This window comes from Falco punctatus, assembly GCF_963210335.1.
Source record: "Falco punctatus genome assembly, chromosome: 11".
NCBI classification, from domain to species: domain Eukaryota; kingdom Metazoa; phylum Chordata; class Aves; order Falconiformes; family Falconidae; genus Falco; species Falco punctatus.
In genome coordinates this window covers 27716889-27724634 of record NC_137591.1, presented here as the reverse complement: position 1 = coordinate 27724634, position 7746 = coordinate 27716889, and the positions used below count along the sequence as shown (strand labels likewise).

General features: G+C 55.5%; 1 protein-coding gene across 9 annotated transcripts in view; it reads right to left on the bottom strand.

Annotated features, from left to right (window-relative positions):
* Window positions 1-7746, bottom strand: part of LMX1A (LIM homeobox transcription factor 1 alpha) — a 90184-nt gene that overhangs the window by 15230 nt on the left and 67208 nt on the right. The gene's annotated exons all lie outside the window — the stretch shown is intronic.

The following is a 7746-nucleotide window of genomic DNA, read 5'->3' as shown; positions in this document are numbered from 1 at the left end:
AGGCAACCCATCCAAAATCCATCGCAGGGGGGAATTTGGCTAGAAAGTGGGCCGCATCATGGTCTCCTTCCCCTGCAAGTATGGTCAGACAGACACTCCTGCTTGGTGCAACCCCTCCCGAGAGCCACCGCGGCTGCAGGACCCCCAGGCAAGCATGAATCAGCCCCAAGAGAGTCACGCAGCACAGGTGGCCAAGTCAGAAATTAGCTGCCCCATTGCTTTAAAAAAAGAAAAAAGCTAGAAAGCTCATTAGTTACATGAGCTGAGGACGTTAGGTGAAAAACCTGCTGGATGCTGTAAGGCAGAGATGGACCCTATGTTAATTAAAGGGGTAAGAATAGGGGATAGGCTAGGGGAGAAGCGAAGGCAGAATAAGGTCACGTGAAACAGGGAAACTGAGGCACAAAGGCCTGCCTCACCCTAGGCTAACCAGGGTTAGCATCCCACCCCCCACGCACATTCACATTTAAGGGATGAGAGAGCAGGAACACGAGCATTGCAGGAGACCTGGCTGTTAAACGTGATGGCCAAATCGTGCCCAGGCACAGCCCTGTTCCTGACGCCTCCAGCAAGGGCTGGCTGAGCCCGAGGGGACGGGGACACCCGCACAGGGAGAAGTTGCTTCATGCTGGCAGAGGTCCCCCCTCTCCCCTCAGCTGGGGACCACGCAGCCTGGGAGCAGGTGGAGGAGTGACAATGCACCCACCACTGGCTGACTGTACCCTGCTGCCGCTTTGGTTGCCTTGAGCCCAGTTTCAGAAATATAAATTGGGAAGGGGGAAGAAAAAAAAAATCAAACAAACAAACAAACAAAAAAGACTTTGTAACCTTCTGAAAAACTTTTGACTGCTGAAAGGATTCCTGAATGGAAGAAATCAAGAGTAATACATAAAAATAATCAGTTCAACAGCGGAGATTTGAATTTTGCAGCGGGGAAAAGCTAAGGCTACGGGCAGCGGTGAAGGACGGGGCTGTGGGGTGGTGGGGCTCCTACCGCACCCCCGAGGGGACCCCACAGCCCCCGGCCCCATCCCTCCCACCCCGCAGCCCGTTTGTCATTCGGGGCTCGGCCACGAGATGGAGGCTTCTGCCCGCAGAGGAGCCGGGGAGCCCCGCTGAGGCCCCAGAGAGCCCCCCCAGCCATTTGTAGGGTCCCCAGCCGCTGCCCCCCATATCTTCTGGGGGCACAGCAGGGCTGCCCAGGCACCGTGGTGCCTTGGGGATGGGTTGGGACCTGGCCCCAGAGCATCCCTGGAGGTGATCGCTGCATCCTCATCCTCTGTCCCCGGAAGCCAGAGCACCAACAGGGTCTGCTGCGAAATCTGGTCCTCTGACTCGGCGGAAAGCTGGAGCAAACAGGTAGGAGGGGGCTGCTTCCCCCCTCCCCAGCACCACTGTCCCCCTCGGGAGCCTGGGGACAGGCTAGGCAGGCAAAGGGGTTTAGTGTGGCCAACCCCCACCGTGAGATGCTCCTGGACGGGGGAAAATTGTCAGGAATTTCAGTGAGACATTCCCAGCAAACAAACAGGTTGTAGCAAAATTGTGAATCTTTCCACTTGGGATTTTTTTTCAGCTGGCTAGCAGGGAAATTGGGAAAAAGGGGTCTGGGTGGGTGCTTGCTATTCCAGTGCTTCTTTGGTGAGTCAAACTGGTGCAGCAACACCCACCTTGTGCCACACGTACTAGAGCAAGCAGGAAAGCACCCCCAAAGACCCATCTTTATCAACATTTTTCTGCAAAAAAGGGCCTGCTCTCCATATTATTTAGAAGTTACAGGTCTTCCCAGGGGGAAGGGAATCCCCTTTCCTGTCTGCCCAAACCCCTTGCAGCTGCCAGCACAGACATGGTGTCTCCCTGTACCCTGGGGTACAGGCAAGGTGCCTGGGTCTTGGGGTGCCTGATTTCCCATGGGTGTGCAAGCTGGGGTGGTGTGGGGCAGGGACTCCACTGACTTACAGGGTAATTGTGCCTGTGCGAGGGGTGAGACTGAAGCAACTTGCCTTCCCGATATCTTTTTTGTGGTAGCCAAAACGCGATGGCATTAAGGCTTGCTGGCAGAGCGACCCATCATCTCACCATCCCACAGATGGGGCTCAAAGGGACAGCATGGGGACAAACACCCATCGCCACCCTGGTGGGGCCACCGCACCCTTTGCATGGGGCAGGGTGCTGTCACGGCCCTGCAGCAGAGGTGATTAATTAGCGGCGTGGTGGCGATGAACATGTGTCGGCCTCCACATCTGCCCCTCGACAGCAGGGCGCCATAAGCAAGGTGTCACTGCTTTCCCGCTCACCTCCTTCCCCGACGTAATCGGCTGCGACATCCCTGCCAGCTGCTCCGAGAGGCGAAAACGCCGGCCGGTCCCTGCCTGGCACCCCAGCCACAGGCAGCTCCTGCCACAGCGCTACGTGGGTGCCTGGAAGTGGGTCCCCGTGGCCAGCCGTGGGGTCAGGGGCAGTGAGCGGTGTCACATCCGTGTCCCTCTCAGTGGGTCCCTTACGCTGAGGCAGGACGGGAGCGCAGCCAGGTGAGCAGCAGCCATTCCACACCCCGGTTTGCAAACCTTAGGATGGCAGAGGAGTTTGGTAACACGCTGGTTTCTGGTGCTGCATTAGTGCTTAATGCAAATGTTAATAGCGTGCTGCGAGTGATGGGCTCAGTGAAGCTGTTTGCAGCTGCCCTTAGGTGGGGTGGGACGATTAAAAGTGTTTGGAGCCTTTTAGCCGCTGTTCTGCAGGCAGAGGGATGGCTGGCACACACCATGCTGTACTGGTAACCAGCACGCATGCTGACAGGGCTTTTTATCCTTAAGAAATTTTTTAAGGAGTTGATGGGACAAATCCTGTAGTCATTATCCCCATGTGAGTCCCTTTGTGGGATGCACTGGGATCTCATCCCTCCTGGCCATACCCCATGAAATCCCACCCTTCCCCCAGCAGACCCACGGTGGGAAGCCCCCCGGTTAAGCATCGTCCCCCAATTTCCCGAGTCAAATCTCTGGGCGGGCTTCCCATGAGCTCCACAAGCAAGGCAGCCGCCATTCCCCGGCTCAGCCTCCCCATCAGGAGCCCTCCCCGCCGCAGAAGCCCTCATCACATTCCTCTCCTTCACCTGCCTATTCTCACAAAACTTGTAGGAACTTAATTATCTTTGAGACTTCTCCCCCTGTCAAACCAGGCTGCAACGGGCCAGAAATCTTCAAGAGATAATAACGGGGGCAGACAGGCGGTGAGCACGGGAGCACAGTCTCCTCCGCAAGCAAGGTCAAAACCGCACTTCCCTCCCACCGAAGCCCTGGGCCAAACCCAAGCGCGAAGGCAGGGTGATCCCTTCCTCCCCAACTCACCGCTCCCGTAGCCACAAGTGGGAATTGGGAGGATGAAGAGGCGAGAGATGCTGGTGCCGGCCGTCAAGCAGCGGGCCAGTAATAACCTCATTATGAGGCTGGAGATGCTGGGGAGCAGGGGGGGCAGATGCCGTCCTTCTGCCGTCCGCGCACCACCGGCAGCTTGCGGAGCCAGTAAGTTGTCAGCCCGTCTCCTGCCTCTCACCTTGCTTCTCATTAGCTCCCCGCCGCGCTGCTGCACGGGCAGATGGGGCAGGTCCCGCGTCCGCCTGCCACCGCCGTGCCGGGGAGCACCGGCTTCTGCACCGCTCCCCGCTGCAGCCGCTCGGCCTCCGCTGCAGGGCAGAGCTGCTCTCCCCGGGGCTGGCTGGGGGCACGGCTGGTCCACATCGTGTTTCCCAGGTTGCAGACTGGTGGCTGCGCTCGCCAGCTGCCTGGCCAAGGCGGCTCCGCTGCATCCCGGCATGCGACCTCTCTGCCGGGAGGGCGAGCTGGAAGCAAGGAAGCTTTCACGGCTCTGCACAATGCAACAGCCTCGGTGGTCCTCGCAGGGCCAAGATGCTCAAAGGGCTGGGGCAGCTTCACCCAGCATAAGGTAGCCAGGCCCGTGCCCTGGGATAAGGGGACATGCCGCTGCAAAACAGCCTGGCACTGTGCTTCGGGTGCCCAGGGTGCTGAGCACAACAAGTCACTTTAGGGACTGAGGGTGCTCTTGGGCATTCCCAACCCCCACCATATGCAGGATGCATTCCCTGCCAGAACAAGGCAGAGAGATCCTCCAACAACAGCAGCCAGAGCTCTGGGATACAGCCTGGGCAGCCCCAAAGGCAGGAGAGGGACCAAGAGAAACATGAGCCCAAGCCAGGAGTCACCAGCAAGGATGAGCACAAGTAGAGGGAAAGGGATGTGAGGCCAGCTGGTCATTCCCTCCTAGATCCCACCTCCAGGAAAGGGGCTCCTACACACCACCCCAGCACCCCATGCAACTTCTGTCTTTCCAGGGCAAGACACACAACTCCTGGGGACACAGGCCTGCGCTTTCTACAAGAACAAAGCAAAGTCCAGCCCCTGCACTTTTCCGTAATGAGCAACACTTCCAGAGTGGGTAGATACTCCCAGCCAGAGATGTATTATCCAACAGTATTACAACAGCAGAGCCCTCTCGTGAGAGCAAGGGCTCCCCCCACTTATTACCTAAGTATCAAATAACTTCAGCATCCTCTAGCAGGCCAGGTGCGGCAGGACCATTGCTAGCTGTAGTTTCTGCTCCCCCCTTCCTACAGGGTCGCTGTTCAAGGCTATGGGCTCCCATCACAGCAGCATGTCCCCCAGCCCCATGTGCTGTGGGAACAAGAACCTGCAGAAAGCATGGATGTTCTGCCCAAGCTTAAGCACCCTGTGGTGCTCCGTAGCTGCTGAGGACTTGCTCTGGTGATCTGAAGGAAGAGAGCTGGGTAGGAGGGAGCTGCAGGGAGGTGATGGTGGAGCCATGTCACCACGGGAAGAGATGATCCCATGTATTTAGCTTATTTAGTACCCAAAGTCTGAGCAATTTTATCATGCTTAGGATATTCAGCTACCTGGATACCACCTTTGGTCTTGGCTACCCAGCACCACCTGGATCAGAAGCACCAAAATATTGAATTAAGCTGTTGAAGGGAGGATGGGGGGGACCCCTCCACACCCTTGCACTCTGCCAGCCTTCTCTTCTGCATCCAGCTTTTCCTGCTCTTCCTTAACAGAGAGGTCCAGCTTTCTAACTGCAATGATTTCTCCCTCTCTGTTGGGAATGTGTGCTCTGCTCCCACTGCAGCAACCCACACAGCTTCTCCAGGCACCTCCATCCCTCCCCAGCCATGCTGGGGGCTGGCCCTGTTCTTGCTGTGACCACTGTAGTGGCCACAGCACTAAGAGCGATAGACCAAAACAGGCACCCTCAGGCTAACGTTTGCTAAAAGAAGCATCCAAGCTTACTACAGATGAGCCCTGCCAGTTGTCCTAAAGCAAATTGAGGCACCTCCACACCAAAATCACAGTGGTCCCAGCAGCAGCCATCTGTATCAGGGGAGAGCCTGGCCACAGAAATAGGATTTTTTTCCAGTTTTATCACACACTTCAATAAAGCCGGGGAGCCTTTTTTTTGAGGAGTAGCACAAAAGCCCACTCTGTGCTCTCCAATTCCCCCCATACCCAGCCTGCAAAGCTGGCTCAGCCCTGCCAGCCCCTCACCTCCCACGGGCCACTACAGAGATGCCCCAACCACCAGCAGAGCTGAGGAAGCACCTCCACCCCAAACCACCATTTTTATTGAGGTCCTCAACCCCACAGAGGGGAGCAGGAATGGGGAGCAGTAAGCCCTGGATTAGTCCGAGTGCCAGAGCCCCAAATGAGCAGTGTTTCCGCACTAATTGGGGCAGAATGATGCTTTTTTTCCTCCTTTTGTCCACCCAGGCTGCGATGCAAGGGAAGGAGCTTTAAAGGCATGCGGTACCTGCGCAAAGCAGAGGGGGTAGGGGTGTGTGTGCAAGCGTACAGAGCTATTAATTAAAATTGCTCAGTCAGATGCTATAGAGAGATTAGTTGTCACATTGTGTTAATGGCAAGCTTGGCAACGCCGTGAGAAGGGGCAGGACTGCCCGCCGTCCCCTCAGCTGTTCAAGTGCCACGTTTATACCCAGCCAGAATGACTAATTGGCAGGTTTTGTCGAACAGAAGCCCCCTTGTTATTGGGAAGAGATTGGTGCCTTAATGAAGGAGAGGGAGGAAGGGGACATGCGGATACCGAGCTGCCACGACCATCTTCAAGGCAAAGGTCCCACAGGGAGGGACAGCTGTGGTTCTGTCCTCATGGCACAAGGGGCACTGGGATGCTGGAAAAGCCCAGGGCTGTGGGATGGCTCAGAACCAGGTTCTTCACCAGTGCTGCAAACCCATGAGCCATCCCCAGAGCCAAGCCCCAGTGAAGAGGTGGAAGCATCTTCCTACACCTCCAAACCACAGGGGACGAGCCCCCCAATCTGCAGCTTATCCTCTTCAGCAGCAAACAGATTCTTTCTCCTTGGTTTTGTTCCCTGCCTCCTTTTTCTCACTACAAGCAGAAAGGGAGCAAAGAGAAAAAGGTTGGGGAAGGTCCCAAACAGCAGCTCCAGAAGAACATCACAGTCTTGGTCACTGGAGGATACTCAGTGCAGGCTGGGAAAGCACAGATCCTGCCCTGCCTTGCATCAGGGCACAGGGTAGGAGGCCCCCAGTGCCTGCTCCAGCTGTCATTTCTCCCCTTCTGAATTTCTACACCCAAAATTAACTTTCTGTTTGACACAAGGAGAGGTCCTAATCTGGGCCCTTTGCCCTCTTCCCACCAGCTACAGAGAAGTGCTGAGCTCCATCCCTGGGCACAGCCTCTGGGAAAGATTTTAGTGAACACAGGAAAACACAGAGATGTTCAGTATTTGCACCACAACCTCCAAAAAGCTCAGCTTCAGGGTATCGTGTTTCTGCCTCCCAACAGACAGCTCTACTCCAAAGGAAAACTTTCTTCTCCATATTTTGCAGATGACAAACTCTGATACAGAGCCACAAAACTCTATAGGTGGTCCAGCACCCTCAGAGCCTATATTATTTATGCACCTCGAGACCTTGTCTTAGTCGATTTGACAAGATGTTCCTTGGAAAAGCCATGGGTAAAAAACTGAGGTACAGCATGACTGTGCCACCCAAGCCCAGGGGCTCACCTAGATGTCCCCATGCAGGTGTTTGCATGAGGTTTTCAGTCTGGTGATCAGCCAGATAGCCTTAGCCTAACCAACATAGATCCCACAGGTCTGCTTCTGCTTTGAGTCACTGGTTCCCCCACACCCCAAAATTAGCTTTATTTCGCAAATTCAGGCTGTGCTGGAAGGCAACAGGGAGCACATGGGGATGCTGCCATAGGGAAATGAGCCTTGTGTAAGGGGTATCAGCAAGTTTCCAAGCTGACCTGCTGCCTCAAGCTGTAATGCTCCTATTGCCAGAGTGAAGACAGATGAACCACCACTGCTCCTGAGCAAGGCCAGCCATGCTCAGTGGGTCTGCAGTGGGAAGGGGACTTCCATCCCCTGGAGGGATGGCACAGGGTGGATGAAGGCTGTCATCCCTCTGCCACCTCCAGGCAGTTCTTCAGGCCAACGGCATCTCACCATGCTGGGCCCAAAAGAGTTGGGGGTGCCTAGAGCTCAACAGTAATCTTGGGTGAGAAGCAGCTTTTTTTTACTCGGACAGAATGGCATGCCTCTCTGGCAAGATGAAGGCTGATCAGGCACGTTGTGCGCCCCACAAAGCTGTAACTTCTTCATAGTAGCTAGTCTAAAGCAAAGCTTAACATGAATTGAACTTAAAGCCATAGCCAGGTGGAGTCATTTCA